This window comes from Stegodyphus dumicola, chromosome X2 (genome assembly GCF_044657685.1).
Source record: "Stegodyphus dumicola isolate Sdum_Otavi_A_Nest chromosome X2, ASM4465768v1".
Lineage (NCBI taxonomy): Eukaryota > Metazoa > Arthropoda > Arachnida > Araneae > Eresidae > Stegodyphus > Stegodyphus dumicola.
In genome coordinates, this window is record NC_140781.1 from 198203885 (window position 1) to 198224544 (window position 20660).

At 33.4% G+C, this 20660-nt stretch overlaps 1 long non-coding RNA gene across 2 annotated transcripts in view; it reads right to left on the reverse strand.

The window, feature by feature from the left end:
- Positions 1–9424: 9424 nt before the first annotated feature.
- The window catches only part of LOC118203743 (uncharacterized), a 48725-nt gene continuing 37489 nt past the window's right edge, over positions 9425–20660 (reverse strand). For both annotated transcript variants that reach the window (XR_004760635.2, XR_004760633.2), the window contains 2 exons: positions 15395–15656; positions 9425–9756 (listed from right to left, as the gene is read on the reverse strand). This is a non-coding gene — a long non-coding RNA (uncharacterized LOC118203743). The remainder of the gene's footprint in view (positions 9757–15394; positions 15657–20660) is intronic.

Genomic DNA, 20660 nt, shown 5'->3' on the forward strand with positions numbered 1-20660 from the left:
GGAATATACAAAGTTATAATTAAATATTACTGTAAGAGTTATTGTATTTTCACTTGAAATAGTTACTTTTAATGAGCATAATATATATATAAATATAGTTAATTTCTTCTATATGTATATGTAATGCAATAATGCATATATATATATATATTGCTAGTGTTTGTATAATGTTATGTTTTAAAACATCATTTAGTATTATTTATTTATCCCCCCCCCACACACAAATAAATAAATAATCTTGCATTGTATGCAAGGACGCTCATTTACCGCTTTGCCTCAATGAAAAAATATATAGGCACGGCTCTGTGTAAGGTATTTCTCCTTTAAGGTATTTCTCCTTTCTGCATTCCTTCGTGGTGTAACGGTTAGCACACTCGGCATGTATTCGAGAAGTCAAGGTTCGAATCCCGGGAAGGACATTGCTTATTTTTCACGTCTCCAGCATCAAATAATCTAATGACAATATAAGTTTAATTTCACATTTCTTAAATATGACGCAGCAAGTACTTTTAGTAGGATGGATGTTAGAAATACATATCTCAATTAAAATTTATTTCAAAATTAAATACAGTAAATCAGATTCGAATTCATTTTCTCATTTATTACGATACAAATATTTCTTAATATCTGAATAAAAAAATAATGAAACCTTCCTGCTGCAGTCTATTGTGTATTTGAGTTTAAAGAATGGTATAGAAATATTTAGCATTTTCATTTTTCTTTTACTCCAGCCTGGAAGATTTGGACTAAGTTGAAAGGTATATAATGAAATTTCGCATTATTTCTAGCTCCTGTTTTGGACATTAGAAACACCTATAGCTTGATCTTTCCTTTTCAACATCATTAAAGACGTTACAGTACTAAGACAATTATTAATTGCTAATCAAATGTTGTCGTTCAAAGAGGATATGATCTCTCATTTATCATTTATCTAGCCTGGCATACTGCCAGTTCTTAGAAATGCTAGCATTCAAAATTCCATAAGATTTTAATTTATGTTTCAAATTAAAGCAGTGTATTATTTAATTAATTCAGCTATTCAAAAACAACACACATATTTAATAATTTAAATCTTTACTTTAATGATACATTTAATTTATATAATTTATGATGTATTCTATTACTAATTTTTGTAATTAACAAAATATCTCTCTGACGCCATGCAAACACATAACTCAGTTAGAGAACAGAACAATCTTTCGTGGCCGCTTAACAATAGGTTTTTTATTAGTATTATGAAAAATCCATTAGTAAGCTTATGTAAAGCTGTTCATTAGAGTGAAAAATATGCGAAAAAATTTTTCGTGCACATGACGCATGTTCAAGTGCATATGTGTCTAACATATTTATAAGTAAATGGGAATATTATGTTAATGCTTTATATATCCTAATTAGGATAAAAGTTATTAGATTCTTAAAAATATATGAAAATTAAGTGTCACATTTTCACAGTTGGAAGAGAGCTATACCTTCGTTACTACATTTAGCAAAAATTTACAGTTTATTTCTAAATTATATGTTACAAAATATTGTTCTATAAAAGTATTTAATACGAATAGTTTCTCAAAAGTGTTAGAAAGTTATTCCTGTAATTAGTGGCTGAGTGGTTAAATCCTTTGAATACTGGGAGTTCAACCCAAGTTCGATCCCAGGGTAAAGGCTTCCCTGCAACTTTGGTTTTCTCCCTGTGCAACGGAAATACGAGCTAATTTTCTTTCAAAAATCCTCCAAGAAAACATCTCTCTTCTCAGGCAGATAGCACTTGCGCACTTTGCCATATTTTCGTTTCTGTTTCTCATTGCTGCACTGTACTTTTTGAAAAAGCGAGAAAAGTGAAAGAAGGACGCGATTACGAGTCGGGAATCGTTCGAATTAACAGCTAAGGAAAACGTTCCGAGACAATGGTTTGTAGAAACATTAGGCATTAAAAATGAACAATGCCCTCGCCAGGACTCGAACCTCGGATCGCTCGAATACACTCCAAGCGTACTGACCATTAAACCACGAAGGCATGCCAAGGAGAAATACGTTATATACTCCCCCTTTAAAGGCAACTGGGGATTAGGGCACCCTATCTCCAAATCGTGGTGGTGGAGGATCATCATCCACCACCTTTTCTAGTTCGGGCGCCACTGCAGAGACATTAGGATTTTTTTTTTTTTTTTTGGAAGCAGAAAACATGGAAAATGTGAAATACCCTCGACAGGACTCGAACCTCTCGAATACGTGCCGAGCAAGCTGACTATTTACACTACGAAGGAATCCTGAGAAGGCGAGAGAAATACTTTATAGATTTAAGACAGAAAGAGTGGAAAACAACCAAAAGAGAAAGTAATAAATGGCGGAGGGAGAAACAGAAGGAAGAGAGAGAGCACTCCTGGATGCACGGAGGAAAAACGCTTCTCTTGAGAGAAGAAACTTTGGCCGAAATGCTCTTGACGAGAAATATAAGAATAATCAAAACATTAAAAAATACAACCTGCAAATCGTCGATTTTTAGTTACTAAGTAATATTTGACTTTAAACGTTTTTGAAATCTATAAGAATAAAAAGGATCTTTTGAGTGAATAATGAGGGTTTTCTTCTATGAGTACGAAGCAATGTACGGCCCCCTGTTCGCACAAAATATCAGAAAAAAAAAAAAAAAAAAACTAATTCTTTTTTCTCATGGTGGTCCCTGAATGTATTTAACATATGAAATTCAGTTACAGACACAAACATATTGACAATTCATGTCATACTACACTATACTCCTAAAGCTTTGGACACTTTGACTAAAATGGTTACTTATTTTTTATAAATTACTTTTCATAATTTTTATATTTTACATATAGCCATGATAAATTGTGTTTTATAATTTTCTGCGTTTTACATATAGTAATGAAGGAAAGAATTTTTTTTCCAGCAGCATATAATAAAGCAGCGAATAAAAGTATGTGTGAGCATTTGGTAAGCAGACAAAAATTATTTGAAACTTTACAGTTAAATTCCTATTTTCGGCAGAAGTTTGTCGGGTTAGATGAATTTGCTTTTGATTATGTAATACACTTTTTTTCTCAAATGATCTAATTAAAAGGAAATTACTCTGAACACTTTCTGGTATTATTAAAATTACGTGAACGGATATGATATGAATCCTTGTTAACATCACTCACAGTGGTAGCTTTAGTTTCACTTTTCCGTAACAGATGGCGCTAGGTACTACCCCGGCAATTGTAATGCCGCCAAAAAAAGGGGGGGAAGCTCAAATTTTCTTTTTCATCCTCATGAAACTTATTTCTACACATTTGAATTGTATCAGGAGCTACTATAAAATTTTTTTTCATTCATTTACTGCCTTTACCTGTTTATTTTTCACTAATTTTTATCTCGTGAAAACTGTAAGGGCAAATTATGCGCTGAATCGCAATTTTTAGGGTAAGACTTAAATGAAAAGTCTTGCACATATAAACAAACTAGCTATCATTACCATATTCTGTATTTTAAAGGAAGTTAATTACCGTTTTTTACTGAGCTAACATTCTTTTTACTTACAATGTGTACCTTCGTAACTACTCATGCGTTTTGTGTTATAATATTATAAATTGAAAGTTTCTCAATCGTATGATGTTAAAGCTAGGAGGGTGGATATATATGAATAAATATTGTTTATATGTACTTTTTTTCCTCCCTCCTAACTTTTAATAGCATGCATACAACGTATAAATGTGTTAAGTTTGCATGGAAGAAATATAATCGCTTAAATTAAAAAGACAAAAGATCTTTGATGATCAAACGCCCAGTTTTGACCCATTACACTTGAGATAAAATTCACCCCAGATATGCTGTGCACGAGTAGCATGACTAATGAGCACTTAAATTTGGAAACAAATAATTTCTATAAATATTATTTCAGGGCACATTTAAATTGTTTTATTTTAATCAATTGTATTCTTGTCCTTTAAAATAAGCTAGATGAATACTCACTTTCGCTGGTGATATTCCACTGAAAGATGTCGTTGATGCCTTTTGCCTTGTTGGTGGGTGGGAGTAAGCGAAAATGTTATCATTGTCATAAAAGTTGAATATTCTTAGATAAAATACACGCTAGAATTTAGCTTATTTAAAGTGGCTTTTTTTTTTTTTTTTTTTTTTTCGTTAAACGTTTTTTAAAATGTACACATTCGAATTTATATTAAATTCTTAATTTATGCTCTCATATTGCAAAAAAGGAGGGCTAATAAAGTTTCAATTGTATACCTCACTTGGATAAGAGTTAATTTTGTCGCTGAACCCTAACGATACCATCTAGTGTAATCCTTCTTATTCAGACTTACTCCCTTTATCTGCTACAATTAATTTTTATAGCTTTTTTTTAAATAATACTATGGATTAACAAAACTTAGAATCGCAATAAAACAATTATTTATGAAAGTAGGGAATCAAACAAGATTTAATTGATAATTATAAAAACTTTAACATAATATTAAAATGTATATCGAATGCGATATGTAGTATGCTCCAGAACATTACCAAGACTCCCATCAAAGATTCTAGAGTACTAAATCTCATACCTTCAGCATTGGCAAAATTAAAACTACTTTCAAAATCTTAATCGAGACAGTTAACTTCGCGAAGGAAAAAAGCATTTCGACTAACTGCATAAATTTTGATATTCTCCTACAATTTAGCATGATTTGTTTCATACATATTATATACGAATATTCTTTATTTCCCGTTTTATGCTTAAGTTTATCGAAGAAAAGCTGATACTGTTTCAATTTCTTTTTATATATTTAAAATATATATTAAAAGGCAAAAAGAAAAGTTAATACTTTTAAACCCCTTCTTAAGATGTTCCCGTTTGGTTTGAAATGCCACACCTTCGGCAGGCTGTTTATTCCTTTCTGAATCATTAGTGTTTTGCAGACAGTGGCATGTCCAAGCATGAATCCCTGACACGATTCAGTTTAACAATAACCTTTTTTGATAAAATTCCTAAGGAGATTTTGGCCAAAAGTATTTCTAATTTCATGCATGATATTAATTTTGGATTTATTTCTGTACAAGAAAGGCTATCTGTTTAAAGAGAGGGATACTTTCGTGAACCACTTTCAAAGGGAAACAGACTCGTAGTCAACATAAACATTGAGACAACTGAGAAAATACAGCAATTCCGTTCTTCGCGATTTGAAGCCAGGTCAATCTACCAATTATCAGCTGTGATATCCGCTCGTGAACACGAATGATTTTAGTGATAGACTTTTCAATACCATTGTGGTTGTAATGTTTCAAATCAAGTTGATTTTTCTGTTGATTTTTTTTTTTTTTTTTTCAGTAGTCAATATTTAAATAAAAACTGTATAAGTTATTTCTCCCGCCTTCTTAGAATGCCTTCGGGGTGTAGTGGTCATCATGCTCGATGCGATTTCGAGAGGTCCATGGTTCGAGTCCCGGCGAGGGTATTGCTCATTTTTCATCTCTTCTGCTTCGAAATAATAATGTCCCTACAACTTTAATATACCTTAACAGCTTTCTATGCATGCAACGCATCTACATCAGCATCATCTTATCATCCTAATTCATTGTTTGAAATGAGCTAACCTCTAGGGTGTAACTTGCGACTCACCTGTTAAAAACACAAAAAACTGGTAACAATTGTTCAGAGAAGTTTGAAAAATGCTTTGTTGAAATATTTCTTGTTCTTCTTCCACTTCTCTCAAGAGCACTTTGCAGCTCCTGAGCTACCCTAGGAGCGGGCTATAATTTTGAAATTTTATCGACTTAATGTGCAAGGTTTTCCAAACATGTTCAATCGAGTTTAAATCCAGCCCATTCTCTGCATACGTTCGCTTTACAAGTAGCCACAACTGAGTTTCGCTTGATGTAGTCGTGAGCTTTCTTCCACTAAGATGAATTCATTGCTGATATGCTCACTATAAGTTTCCCGTTTGAATACCACATTTTAACTCTGTATGTAAGAATTTAAAAAACTACCTTGAAAAACAAGCAAGGTGTGGGTTTTCTTTTTTAAACGCATGTCTTTCTAATACTTTGCTAAGTCAAAATCTTGTTTGTAACACTCTTTAAATAAGTGTTCGTAGAGAATCCCTCTTTTAGCAGAATATTATAATCTATGAAAATCTAGTTACCACGTCCCTACTCCGTTTCAAATGTGCACGCTTACTGTCGTCGAAGCAAGAGGTACCAAAATGTGGGTATCTCGCATAGAAGTCTCTTTCGTGCAGCCTAGTATAGATCAGCAGATGTGAGTTCTTGTATTTGCAGTAAGCTCAACAGCGATCTATGGTGATCTTACCTATCCGTTTCCCTTCAGGGTTAAAATGGTCCTTCGACTTAGTTGTGGTCCATAGAAGGCCATATTTTACACAAGGTGTTTTCCTATTCAGTACTCTTAACAGTTCCACAAGCTAGGCACATGCTTTGTGGTGTAATTGTGAGGATCGCAATCCTTTCTTACCGCCTAACTTCGAAGTATAATTAGAAGCACTTCGGGTTAGAATAAAAAGGTCCGGAGTTCGAATCCCGACAAGGGCACGCTGATTTCTCATGTTTTTCGGCTACAGAAAATTTGTAAGGCGCAAGTGGTTCGAGAACTAAAATATGGTGGACGATAATTCGTCACCCACCTGGATTTGGCGAACGGCTCCCGTCCTTCTCAGTCGCAATAAAGTTGGAGAGAATGTAGGGAATTTACTTCTTCCTTACCGCCCGTCCTTATGATGTAATCGGAAGCACTTCATTTAGTATCGGGACTTCGAATCCAGTAGAGCGCATTGTTTTCTTCCTTTTTGTGTGTGTGTGTTTCCTGCTTTGAAGTAAGACTTAGTAGATCTAGATGACTGTCCGTGACTTTTTCCGTTCCTGTTTACATACGGTAATACTAAATATTCTTCATTACTAAAGGATCCGCTGTAATTTGCAAGAGGAAAATCTTACCCAGCTCAAAGTAGGGCCAAATATGAATTATGACTTTTTTATGCGTTCTAAATTTCTTAATACAATTTTATAGTATATAATAATAATTTTAATTATTTATTTGAATCGAAATGTTATTTAATCAAGACATTTCAAGAGTTGAAAACCTGGATGTCATTGAAAGAACAACCTATTTGGTTCGAATTAACAGTTTACATTGACATCTTAAAACTCAAGTAGTTAAGAACCTTAAAACTTTTGTCCAATTTCAAAGGATAAGAAAAGAATGCAGAATTAGAGCTGTGATATGCTTACAGGAACAATACATTAAAAATTCAGCCAAAATGCTAATTTTAAAAGTAATGAAATATAGGCAAAAATATTTTTATGTATTCTTAAAAATTTTGATTTCTTAACTTTAAATTCAGTATTATGCTACAGAAAAAAATTCAACAATTCCTTGATTTAGTTCTAGATATTTTATGTTTAATTTAGAAAACTTATTTTCAGCAACAAGATTTTTTTTTGATTGAATAAAGTGAATGAAAATTTAAAACGTTCTGAAACCTCTTTCTTTGTAAGGAAAATACGCACTTGAAATTTAAACACGGGCTACAAATGGTAGTGTGAGTATATTAAACTTTTAAGTTTTATATTTAATCTGTATAGCATTTTAACACTCTAAAACTGTTGACATAAAGTGTTTGTATCAGTTCCATTAATCTACTTTAGTTCAAACTTCTTTTACTGTACTGAAAGGGAGAAGATGTCTAAATGTCCCAAAGTATTCACTATCGTATGGTTTGCAAAATCCGTTTTCGCAGCTTTTAGAATACGAAACTGCCTCCAAATATCATCAATACGCACCAGGAAGCATCAGCACAAAGAAGGACCCCTTTTTTTGGTCTTGAATAAAAGATCGACCACCGAAGAAAACGTATCCAAGTCCCACTAACCGTGGGAGACTCCGGACATCAACAAAGCAACTGAAAATTTCTCCTCGCTTATGCTCTCGGAGATGAAGCAGTCGCGAACAAAGGGCGAGGTTTTCCTCCCCAGGTACATGTCCTTGAGATCTTTTATTCTGGTTATGGAACGTGCAGCATAGGGAATTTTACCTACCTCTGGGCTTTAACGTATTTTCCAGTCTTTGTCTAAGACACCCATTCAAAACTACCTTCTTGGGGGTACACTGAAAACAGTTCCTCCCAACAAAGGAAGCTGAGTAAAGGTAGGTGAATACAGGTAGGGGTTACTTGGGGTACCTATTCTCTGGGATGGGAGAAGGGGCCGAAATTGACCGACAGCTGGGCTGAGTCGTGGATCAGCGCGCTTTGACCCGAGGAACAGATGCGATGCTGAAGCAGCAGCTGGCGTTCCAAGAGGGAGGGTCGAACCTCGAATCCCGATTGGCCAACTAAGGAAGAGAATACCAGGTGCTCGGATAGTCTTCGATTCATCGGATGAACGACCTTTCTCCTCCTTTTCTTAGACGATGCTAGTTGAAGAAATACAATAAGTTTTTCGTTTTTAAAGTAGCTAAGCTCATTTTCTAATATGAATGATGAATAATCCCGTGAAATGGATGAAGAACAAGCTTGCTACTTTGAAATTATTATATTATGCATCGGAGGAAATTATCAAAATTCTATGGAGTTGACTCAACGTTGATGCTTTAAAGTAGACTTCTGGAAATCCTAGTCCAAGGAATTAGACGAAAAAGCACATAAAGCGCTTTGTGAGCTTTCTATTTATCTCAACACCTTTCTTACATTAATCGTCTTTTAACATGAAAAAGGGATTGTAAGCTTCGTAAAAACAAAAATAAACAAAGTACTATTTTAAGTGACCGTATTTTTTGGAAAGATGACATTCGGGAAATTCTTTCGGGAATTTCCCACTTTCTTAAAAGAAAGAAAAGTTAAGCAGGAAACTTAGTTACAGTTCCCATTTGTTTTATGCCCGAGATAAATGTTCGAAATTTTTGATATTCAAGGTATAAAAAAAAAAAAAAAAAAACTCCAGAACTAGCCGAGGTACGGTGATTATGTATTATTTTAAGTGCTGCAATATTTGTAAGTTAATCAATAATAAAAATAAGATTAAATTCTTAAAATTTAGAATACTTTAAAAATGAGGGGAAAAAAAACAAGCTAAATTTTGGAGCAGATTTTGAACAATCTTGATTTCGAGAAGAATCAGATATAGGTCCGTCTTCTTCAGAAGCATTTTAATCCTGAAGAACGTTGATCTGTATTTGGTCTCCTTCGAAATTGATAAAGTTTTATTCAAAATCTACGCCAGACTAAGATTGTTATTATTATTATTTTGCCTAATTTTAAAGTTTAAACTGGCGTGTTTCTTTTCTCTTTGATTTAGAATACTGTTCTAAACTTTAGAAAATTAGTTTGGAAGAAAATTATTCAAGCAAGAAAAATATATAACAGTGAATAATAATCAAAATTAAGGAAATGCCTGTTAATTCACATCAAAGCAGAAGAAACTCCATCATTCGATATATTTTATTAATCTCCTCATCTAATAAAATCACTCAAATCTACTTCATAAAAAAGTCATGTTAAACATAAAACCTTAAAATTTATGGGCTGGGAAATGAATTTGATTAATTTGTTTGTAGAATTCCAGTCAAGCAATATTGGTTTTAGAGATTCGAAATCGCTGACTTGTCAGCTTTGCAGTTAGTTCTTTAACAGATTTTGAAGCTACAGTTTCATGCGTTGAATTCCAGCTACATGATATGATCTGCCTTTTCGAAGAGAATATCTAGTATCCAGAGAGTGACTTGTCCAAACATCGGTTCTGAAACCTATCTGTTAGCTAAGAATAAAATAAGATAGTAGTATTAAGGTTTTAGAAGTTGATATACGCAATATTATTGTTACAATTATAATTTACATATTCTCTGTAAATAATATAAGGTTTATTATAATTATATTCAATAATAAGTATGCAAGATTGTTTTTTAAAAGGCAGATTTTTGATAAAAAATTGTTATTTATGACAATGCAATAACGTGTCATTCATTATTTGATACAGCAAAAATGAAAATTGCTCTTTCAGGCGTTCACTATCCATAAGTCAGCCTACATCACTGCGATAGTTAATTTTATGCCCCTCGCACTCGAGCTGTGAATTAAACAGCAATACGGTTGCAACAGTTTTGCTACTTAGCTTACCAGGGACCGAGTGGATAAGATAAGAGCGGTGAATATAGGTAATTCTAAAAAAATGTAGGCTAGAATGGGCTACCTGCGCGTATTTTTACATAGTTTTCCTAATGTGTGAACTAAATGTGACCCAGTTTTCTTTAGGACGTTCTTCATAAACTCATCTCTTTCCTTGAACAGATTGCCTTCGTATGTTTTGCCACTTTTGACTAAACAGCAGTTAGTTACCAAAGGATTTGAAATGTAGTTGGCAAACGCTGCATCGTTGACGAATGAGAAGAAAGCAATACCTATTCATTCATTCATTATTAAGTGTGCCGAGATATTGCATTTAAATGTAACGTGTCCGGCTCATGACAAGTAGCAATACCTAGGCATCAGATTAGAGAAACAAGAAAGTCAACAGTCACACGGTCACAACACACGGCCAACTGGCTTATTATTCAACTTGATTAAATTTGGGCAATAGGTGCTGCAGGAAATGAGCAGAAATTCCGCATTTGTTGCCTCTGTGCTGTTTACGGATGAACTGCAGTTCCAAGGGCCATCCTAAGCTTTTACAACACACAATGCTGGTCATCAATTAGTCAGTCAAGCCTCCCCATCTTCCGATAGGAATCGCTAAAATTATTCCCTATCTTTGGGACATCAGAAGGCCGAATTCATCCCCTTGCTGCAGCAGACGAATTCCAAAGCGGAATGAAGCTGTCACACATATCCGGAATATCCCTGGACTCTGAACAGATACGTCAACCTGCGATATGACATTGTACCTCTTGCATCATTCCTGATAACTCGCACTTCGAACCGTAAATAAGCTATTGCGGTAAAAACGAAAAATTTTACATTTTTGAAGAAAGGCTAACGAAAGTTGATAGGTTTGGTTTGGTTTATTTAATTATGACAAAGCACACTAGGGCTAGCTGCCTGAGGGAAGGGATGCCTTCGTGGAGGACTTTCTAAGGGAAACTGGCTCGTATGCACGTTACACATGGTGAAAACCACGAAAACGCCCGTGCAGTCAGCCCGTTCGCGGGATTCGAACCTCAGCAAGTTGATAGAAGCGAAGGGAAAAAGCAGATGACGACTATGCTTAGTATGGAAGCTTAATTGAAAATGAAAAAGGTTTTTGTTTACAATTTGGACATTCAGTTCAGAATTAGCTGCGCCACCAGCGTTATGAAGCAGACAGTGAGTTGATATATCCAAATTAAACTGCGGAGTAAAGGAATTATTGCAAAATAAAATTCTTTTGTTTTGTTTAAAATTAAATGCTTCGTTTAATTATCAGTTCAAATAAAATTTATCTTTATTTGGCTTACTTTTAAATGCTTTCGAATAAAAAATATGTGTGAGTTTTTTATTCAGTAACTTTAATTTAGAAAATTTAAAGGGAATTTATTAGGTCATCCAAGAGGAAGTACATTTTCAGCTTTAAATCGGAGCTTTTACACAAAAAAGCTTGAAAGCGTAATTAAAAAAAATAAAAAATATGCAAAGATCATAGAATTTTCTTTACTCTTCATCACAGTATAATTAGTTTCAAGTTGCGAAGTATATAAAATATTTCAATTTACGGGATGCTTATCATTATCTTCGCAGACACAGCTAATTAAACTCAGTAGTTCAGAGACAGGTAAATTTATTATCATCTTTCCTCATTTTAAAAAAAAATTGAAATAAATACAAACTAATTACAGATTGCAAGCAGGTAATATTACAGATAAATTTATGGAATTGTTTCATAACAATTAAACTTTACTAAGTTGGGCAAAACGCCTAATTTATCTCCAGCTACTTCAGTTTATTAAAATAACCTGATTTCAATCGAATATAGTTCTATCAGAAAAAATGAAGCTGTCAGGTCATTTACAGCACATAGAATTGAATATCTGAGTAGAGTCGGCAGCCTTACCAAGACATAGTTATTAATGCTGAGGTTACAGTGAGATCAAAACTACAGAGATTAGACAATCAAACTAAAACACCTGCATCTAGAACGTAAAACTTTTGCAATACGGTTTAGACCCTCTTTTGAAGGATAATATTGCAACGATTCTTCTTGAACATGAGAGTTAGAATTCTTGCTTAGACACTAAATGTATTTTTAGCATTTTCTTCTTTAGCAATTTTTCAAAAAGGGGCTTATTTCACTCGATGATATTTTACAAGGATAATTTTTCTATGTCCTTTAACATTCCCTAGACACACTCAGTGGTGTTGAGATTAGGGCTTTGTTCAGGATGGAGCAGATGTTCAAGTTTACTTTTATGGTCTTCAAATCCCTCTGTCACCAAATCGTGATGTGATCTGGTGCACTATGATTCTATCCTGATACACATTACCTCTTCCGGGATACAATGTTTGAACATCTGAGGGCAATTGGTGCAATGAAAATCCGTGAAAGGGAATCAAGAATGATAACTGCTCCCCGAGTTCCAGGCTACTGTGGCCCAAACCGTCACCAATTCATCTTTACCGCCACTGAGAATACCAGAAAACTCACATCATGAGCCTTTGTAGGAGCTCTTCATATATAAACTCTATCAGACGGGGGGGGGTGGAGACGGCGACTATGGACTCAGCGCTGAATTATACACATTTTTGCGCTGCATACTGTATTTGCGCGTTTCCCTCCTGACAGCAATGAAAATGGTGCTTACACTAGCGCTGGTCATCAAAAGCTTTCCTATATCTGCTTGGCTACGAATAATTTGAGTAGTCATTTTACGTTTTTTGGCTACAACTTTTTCTTTAATATTCTTACATCTTTTCTGGATAACTTCCTCTTACCTTAGAAACTGCATAAATTATTCGAAGTTCTTCATTTTTCCAGATATACAAATATAAGGCTGAATGTTGTGCTACGCATATTACAATACATAAAATAAAATTTTGACCTTGATGAAAGATATAGCAGCCAGATGGGCACTAATAATTTGTCCTGTTTTGAACTCTAATACATCTCCCATTTATATCTAGTAATTCTAGATATTTGAAGTCAATACCTGTAATGCCTCTGAAAATTCCCATTTTACACAGTTAATGTAGATAACATTCTGAAACATTCATGATTCTCAACCGAATGTGCATACGCTTGGTTTGAAATATTGAGTGCTATATTCGCTCCATGTTTCAGTTTTATACTGTGTAGCTCTTCTATATCTTTGTTAAATCGTTCTGTACTAGTGATTGTCAAATGAGGTTATACCAGGAATTCTCGAACTACTTTTATAAAAATCTAATATACCTTTATAATAAAATTTATGACAGGTTTCAAACCTTTTTTATGCCTACCTGGAAAATTAAAGAAGCAGTTTTTAATCAAGCTATTGCCAAAGAAAAAAAAAATGCAGTGAAAATACTGTAAACGTTACAAAACTATTTAAGGAATTTTAATTTATTTCCCCAACATTACCTTTAACTGAGAACCGCTATGATCATTTAAAATATTAAATAAAATAAATTACAGCATAATAATACTTTAATTTTAATAAAAACTTTAATAGTTCTATATAGAAAATGTTTAAATACTTTAATTCTTTCAGTCATACAATACAATCTTTTATTTATTTATTTATCAAAAATCATGGCCAAAAATAAATAAATAAATAAAAAAATAAAATAAAAACAGGTATTTCTAATCAAAATTTATAACCAATTTATGTCTGAGAGGTTTTGAATCTTCAGGGAGATAGGTGTGCCTACTTGATTGTACTGATCAAAGTGATAGCCGGTTGTTCTAAAACCCTTAGATGCAGCAGCAAATTTAATGAATTTATCTACTGTGGTTTTTATGTTTACATGTACCATTGTTGAAAAACTCTTATCGCACTCACACATTGTTAGAAAGACTTAAATTTGAGGGAACCTTTAGCGATACGATGAAATATGTTCACTCTCTATAATCAGAAGGATGTCAAAAAACTTTTTTTTAATTGGATTTGAGGATTTCATCATAGGGCAATCCTGCAATTTCTTTTTTATTTGATTAAAACATTTCTGGAAGCTCGTAGGTTTTTACTGGAGAAAAAGTGTCTCACACCCTAAAATCACTGTCTAAATGTCTGAAAAGTATAATATACCGGCTTTAATCAAAACCAGTCACGAAACACAAAGGTTGTTGCGCAATTATCCTGCAGACCTTTATTCGTTTCAGTCAGCTGCTGGAAGATGCCAAGAAAGAAATGTAGACTACGCAGCCTTTTCCAATCTATAAAATCTGTTGCCCCATCCGCATCTGAGTCAGAGAGGAAAATTGAACATCATATCTCGTTATGCGAATCTTGTTTCTTCAATAACTCAGCTTTCTTTGGAGGTGCTCTTGATGAAAACTAGGTTGAAACTACTAAACAGATTTCCTTCATGTAATTTTTCTATAACTGAAAAATTTAATCATTTTAATTTATTTCCTGTAGAAAGTCACATTATTTCCAAATTTCAGAAAATGTGTATCACTACCCATTTTTTGTGAGACTGCAAATAATCTATACCTCTTTTAGTTTTAAGTAGCAAAATGTCTTTCATACCTCCATTTTTATATCATTTGGGCAGTTCTGGGAAATCACAGCCGCCATCTGAACTACAGAGGACTAATCTATCTCAACCTTTTTGGGCTACAAAAAGACAATTATACTGGAAGTTATAGTACACCCCATGTCAGAGTAATCTGCAAAGCACTTTTCTTTGTCTATATCATGCTGAGTCACGAAGTTGTCAAATATCTCCGATATCTTTACCCATCTTACAAGTTTGTTGCAGAACGAAATACTTTCTACAGTAAGCGGAACAAAATTAATATACGCTAAAAGTGTTAGTAGCTGAGCCATTCTTGAGTATCTACAATTTCATTTTGTTTCCGGCAAATTTTGAGAATTTGTATTCATTATGGAGAAAATGATTAATACAGAGCTGGTTTACTCCCCATTTACAAATATTCTTCTCAAAATGACTTTCGCAACAGGAAGTAAATATAAGTGGCTATCAGAGTGAAATTTCAAGCCATTTCTATTCTTAAATTCTTAAAGTGATTTGTAATGATGCTTCAAGGCTTTTCATATCCCAAACTGGAAGCGATGAAATTACTTGTTTTCAGATTTTATCCCTGTTCAGGTACTCTTAGAAAACCCCACAGGCTTTGCCCTCTTTAAGTTATTTTGTGTCTTACAAAAATATTTTTAAAACGAAGATAACTTTATTGAATTATTGGAAACTGTAAATAACACATAAAACTTAAAACTATCTTCTTTTCTTAAAATATTCTTAACACAAGTATCATACTTTCTTACCTCTGAAAAAACTTGAGCTAGAATATGAAGGCAGAACTTTCTTTTCACTATATAGGTGCTCTTATTCAATGACAACCAGCAACTAGCTCAGAGTAGTTTCTTCCTAAGCAGAGAAGCTTCAGCTTCCACTGAGTCAGTAACATAATTAGTTGTAAATTTCTTCCATTTTTCGATTCGAATCTTTGTCTTTTAACATGTCATGTTTGTTTAAGGTTAGCCACCAATCCATTTTGCCCAGCATGCGAGAGAAAGTTGGGGAAAACTGCAAAAGATATAACAATTTCGAAGTAAATTTAGGATTCTAATTTCAACATACATACCTGATAACAGAGTTATTAATCGGCTACTCGTTTGCGTTCAGAAGGAATAGAAAATAATCATAAAAGCATTTCATGAATTATTTTTTTAAGCAGGCACTTAATAGTTCGGCTACCATTGCTTTCTCTGGAGGGACTGACAGTTACAACTATGCCTTCTTCGGGATTCGAATCCGGACTCTTCGGTATCCCAGTCGGCTCCACTAACCACTGGAAGATATTCCATTAACCACTGGAAAAAGTCTATATAAGCTATTTCAATATGTCAGCAACAGAATATGTGATATGTATGTTCATTATGTAATTTTGTATTTATGCTGTGCCAGGTTCTCATACATAAAGTTCGTACTGTATCTGAATGCTGTAATGTATCTGTACATGTTTATATCTTTTATTTATGGTACCTAGTTTATACTAAGGATCACGCGTACCTCAATGGCATGCTTCTTGTAAACTTTAACTATCATGATAACTTATATGTATGGGTGTATATATCAATATGAGTGAGAGTATGTATACTTCTATTTGTTTCGGAATATCTATGTATGTAAGTGTGTATATGTCTGTATATGAGTTTGTATTTATATGTATTTACATATATTTTGATTGTGCTCTTCTTCAAGTGCCTTGTATGCACATGTATATATTTCTTTGTACATTGTTGTACTCTTCTTCAAGTGCCTTGTATGCATATGTAGAGCTGCGGCCTGGTAGCTAGTGGTTGACTCCCGCCGAGTTGGTAACCAATTCTGCGTGGATATATCTATACCTGGGTCGGAAGCCAACTCAGCGGTTTACCTCCACTAACCACTATATCGTCTGGGTGGCAGTAAAGGGGTTATTATATTCGCTACTTTAAAAATAGTAAGAAAATAATCTTAATTAAAAAAATTGCAACTAAATATTCTTCTAAGGATAAAGTAATAAATGAAATTAATAGGAAACCAAAGGAGAAAATGTCTCTCAGTTCTTGAAAATTCCTCGCCACGATTTGTTTCTTACCATGACAACTCTTCGTATATCTTCTGAAGGGCAAACGTATACTCCTGGGTTTTACGCGCAAGACAGTAAGAACTACCCGGTATCCATTATTTTCTCATCTTCATAGTCTTTATTATTTAATAGCTCACTGAAATACTTTTGAGTAAAATGAACAGCAGTAGTTAGGGAAAAGGCAGAAAAACTAACTTGTTAATAAATTAATAAAATATTTATGTGTAGCTATGTCTAAATAAGAGGAAAGAAGCTTGTCATGTTATTACAATGTCAGTTTATTCTTTATTACATAAACAATGCTTTAAAAGTGTCCAAATTTTAAATGAAAAATGTAATCAAAACTATTTTGCATTTTCGGAGATTTTAGGAAAGTTACTTATTCTACTAATTATGCAAAACTGCCTTACGATCTCTCGATTTAGATTAATACAATTATTACTTGCGACTACATCATACTATAATAAATCGTTCTATTCATAGCTCCTAGGTTTTCATTTCATGCTGCAGGTCTTCGTTATTTGGGACAGCACTATTTGGCTAATTTGTGGATTAGGTTGCTGCAATGTTTATAGTGTCTTTCGACACTAGCTTATCTTCCTTGAGATATAATTTCGGTATACAGCAATACCTCGCGTAGTACGGATAATTGGTGTCACCAAAATAATGGACTGTTTGGGGGGGAAACCAGAGGAGGAATTAAATACATACAGAAAATGATAAATGGTTCCAAATTTTTTTCTCGGTATTTTTCAATCAATAAAACACGATTAATCAATTGAAATGTCATTATTAGAAATAATTGTAAGAAGTGCATTTTTCGCAATTCATTTCTTTATTTTCTATAAATAAATGAAAGTAATAATTTTAAGAAATGTAATTTTTCGTAATTTACTTTTTATTCTCTAAAAATTGCAATATTCGATATCTGTAGATTTCTCTTCTTTCTCCTTTCCTTTTTATATATTTTTTTAAATAACGAATTACATTGTTTATCGTTCGGCGAATTGTAAGGCTATGTTCAGTATCGGAATCGAATTCCATAATATATTTGACAAGGTTTCATGATTTTTTATAGTTGTTCAGTTATTAATTTTCGAGCAGATTTCAACTTAGTCACCATTGCCTAAGTTGTCTTCCCGTTCTTGCATCAGTTTAATAAAAGTCTTTATATAATTCATCAGGATTCGATTTGATGCAGTCAGTTACGTTGACAGAATTTAATTCAATGAAACCAAGTTGCTCAGTTTTCACTATATTATTAACGACATCATCATTACCAGTTTCATAACTAATAAAATCATCTGCACAGTATGGTATGATGTATTTCCATACTGTCTTCATATTGCTTAGCGTTAATTTATTTCATGCTTGACAGTATTTTCGATAACGTTTCTGATGTTTTAGCTCTCATTAAAATTTCATTAAAGAAGGCAGTAGACGCATTTTTTTATAGTGTTAATGGCTTGCAAAAAAGTGAAGCACAAATAATAGGCCTTAAAATGTCCCTATGACACCTTGAATCATTGGTCGGATCCATAGCACAAGATTTTGCAGAAAGAATTTTATGTAATATATAAAGGAAGAGGAACTGAACTCATCATTTATGAATTAAAAGTTTTGTGCAGTAATATTTTAATTTTGCTGTATTCGAATTTTGTTTGTTTTGAAATTTTTAAATCGTACTATGGAAAAATTGGATTGATCGAAGCCGGGCTATGCGATTGCTGTATTTTGCCCCCCCTTTTATTATACCATTAAAACCAACATACCGCTGAGTGATACCGTTAATAAAGTAAGACGTACATATATAGCTAAATATTAGCAATCATATTCCAAGGCCGAATACTAATCGAGTTTTTCTGTAAATGTATTTGAAGAAAAGCATAACTAATACTCGAACTTATCAATAACAGTTCAGAATTTTCGCACTTAATAATACGCTAATGGTGTTTTCTTCTTTATTATTTCCTTTCCTGTATATAACACACAGGAGGAAGCTTTCCCCACGTCAGTGGTTATGAGTCCATAACATTTGATCTATCCGCTTACACCATTGCCAGTAAAAGACGTTCAAAATGCTTGCGATGCAATTTTATGAACCCCCCTAAAAATAAAAAAAAAAATAAAAAAAATAAAAAAATAAAAAAAACTTCATTTGATTCAGCTGTCATATTAGAAGATATTTCATTGTTATTATTATTATTATTTCTTTTCCTTTCTTTATCTCTTTTTGTTTAAAAAATATTAAAGATGTCTCTTGGTTCTGACAACATGACGGGGGTCTCCCACATTCAGTGGTTGACGCTGAAATCAACCAACAATCATTCGCAGGTCAATGTTTTTTTACCATTGAAGGATGCGTGCTTATTGGCGAACGTCCTTCAAATCTTGAAGTGGTAGTTTATTATACCAACTCGCGACACTTTCCGACCTCTAAATGAAACTGGTATTCACTGTAATTCCTATAAACACCTTTTTCTCACGAGTAATTTAAAACCCTTTGTTGGCGAAACAGCTTTCATGTTATAACGGTTTATTAAAGAACATTTTCATCGTGAATGAAATGCACTTTTGCGCATGTTATTCACGATGGATTATTACGATATTACGAATTTCCGTAAATGGATTTTGCATTCTTAAAAAGTAATAATATTAAAGCAAAGTCGATTAATTTCGTTTTCAAACTTTAATGTGAAGCTGAAAACTATATGCAGGAATGCTTCTGGAAGATTTCTTTCTGAAGCATGAAAACTCTTCTCAATTTACTTTCGTCTGTAAACTTCATTAAAAACTATTTTATTAACTTAAAAGAAATCTTTTAATAACATGCGAAAAACTCTTACGCAGTGCACTTGAAATGATAACAATTTAACCATTCGTTTACCCTTTGGTAACTCAGCTTTCCTTTCGTCTCACATTTTAGAATTTTCATTTTTTTCAACCATTAAACATTAGAACCTGTAAGATTTCACATTAAGCTCTAAAGATCACAATTAAGCATCCTCAACAGTGGTGTATCACCAGGGTACCTGGGCTACTCGGCCCTGCCCCAAATCGAAGAATTAACTTTCCTAATTATACTGGCAAATGCACAAACTTGTAATAAGTTAGGAATTTCACATTAATAATTGAAGCTAGTGCTCATGATAATTTTGACAGTGAGTAATAATTGAGGTATTAAAAATATAATAATATTTTTTTTTTTTTTTTTTTAAGCTGTACAGTTCGAGTTGGTGACGAGAACCTGAAATAAAAGGGATTAATAGCGCAAGTAAACGAAAACTAGTGCTGCTATGTGAAAGAATTTATAAGAATATGACAATATAAGATATAGATTACCACATGGAAAAATGCATAAGGTACGAGGCAGCAGAATACAAATATACAAACAGGTAACAGGTACATAATTACAGGTTCAATACAAATTACATATTATAGATGTTTAAAATAGACACTGGTTTGCTTAAGTTGGACAAATCATTATAGTCATAAATTACATACTTTAACAGCTGTGCTGCAATTAGTTGCTTGACCCTCGTGAAACTTCTTGGCAATGTTATAATAATGGGTTCTAAGCAGGCCGACATTAAGTTCTTTATGAATACTTTTATTACGTATGTACCAAGATGAATTAGTGACCTGACGGAGAACACAGTTCTGAGCCGTTTGCAAATTTTTTCGATTTGTTCTGCAGGTTCACCCAGACTGAATATACATAACATGGTAAGAGACGCAGAACGGACTTATAAATGAGCAACTTGTTATCTAAAGACAAAACACTGTTTCGAGCAATTAAGGGAAAGAAGTGAGCTTTACGCACTCGAAATTTCTGTATAATAGATGTAATGTGTGTGTGGGGGGGTAAAAGTTTTATTGAGGATCATCTCAAGTTAAAGAACTTCCTTGGCCCAGGGTAGGGTAGTTCCATAAAACTTGAGATTCTTCTTGATGTT